Consider the following 1,040-nt stretch of genomic DNA (forward strand, 5'->3'; position numbering starts at 1 on the left):
CCGCCGTGGTCCTGGTGTTGCCAAAAGCCTCTCGGGCCTTGGTGTAGAGCACGTCCTTCCGGCTCTGGGGGCAGGCCGAGATGTCCAGGGCCCCAGCCAGCCTGGGTGGGTGAGGCTGTGAGCAGGCAGGAAGCCCTCATCCTTCGATGGCTGGGGTGGCCCCCTTTCTCTGAACTGAGCTTTCGTCTCTCCCTCTGTGCTGGGTTGAACAGGGTCCCCCAAAATCACACCCACCCAGAACCTAGAAGGTGATTGTATTGGGAAATAGGGTCTTTGCAGATGAAATTCAATGAAAAGATGAGATCAGACTGAACTGGGTGGGCCCTAAATCTAATTAATGGCTGATGTCCTTGTAAGAAGAGGGAAATTGTAGGTGAGTGCAGTGGCTCACGCCTGTAACCCCAACACTCTGGGAGGCCAAGGCAGGAAGATCTCTTGAGCCCAGGAGTTTAAGACCAGTCTGGGCAACACAGTGAGATCTCATTTCTACAAAAAGAAAAAAATTAGCTGTGCGTGGCGGCACACCCTGTAGTTTCAGCCACTCGGAAGGCTGAGGTGGGAAGACCATTTAAGCCCAGGAGTTGGAGGCTGCGGTGAGCTATGATTGCACCACCACACTCCAGCCTGGATGACAGAGTGAGACCCTGTCTCAAAAAAAAAAAACGTATATATATGTATTTTTTAAAAGGAGGAAAATTTGGGTGCAGACGTGGGGAGGAGGCCATGTGAAGACAAGAGACGGACATGGGAACAATGGAGAGTCACAAGTTAACTAACGCCTAAACTCTGGGCCTGGCCAGGAACAGAGGAGGCAGGAAGGCCCCTCCCTCAGGATTGGGGGCAGGGCCACCAGCACTGTGACTCTGGGCTCCTGGCTTCCAGAGCAAGAGAAGACACTCTCTTGCTTTAAGTAACTCAGTCTGTGGCTCTTGCTTCGGCAGCCTTGGACACGAAAGCACCTCCAATGACCTGGCCCAGCTGGACGCCCTCCGGAGCATTAGTTTCCCCTTGTCCTCCTCAGTGGAGGCGTGAGCTGCCTC

The sequence above is a fragment of the Carlito syrichta genome, unplaced genomic scaffold, assembly GCF_000164805.1.
Source record: "Carlito syrichta isolate Samal-C Ts95f unplaced genomic scaffold, Tarsius_syrichta-2.0.1 Scaffold135573, whole genome shotgun sequence".
NCBI lineage: Eukaryota > Metazoa > Chordata > Mammalia > Primates > Tarsiidae > Carlito > Carlito syrichta.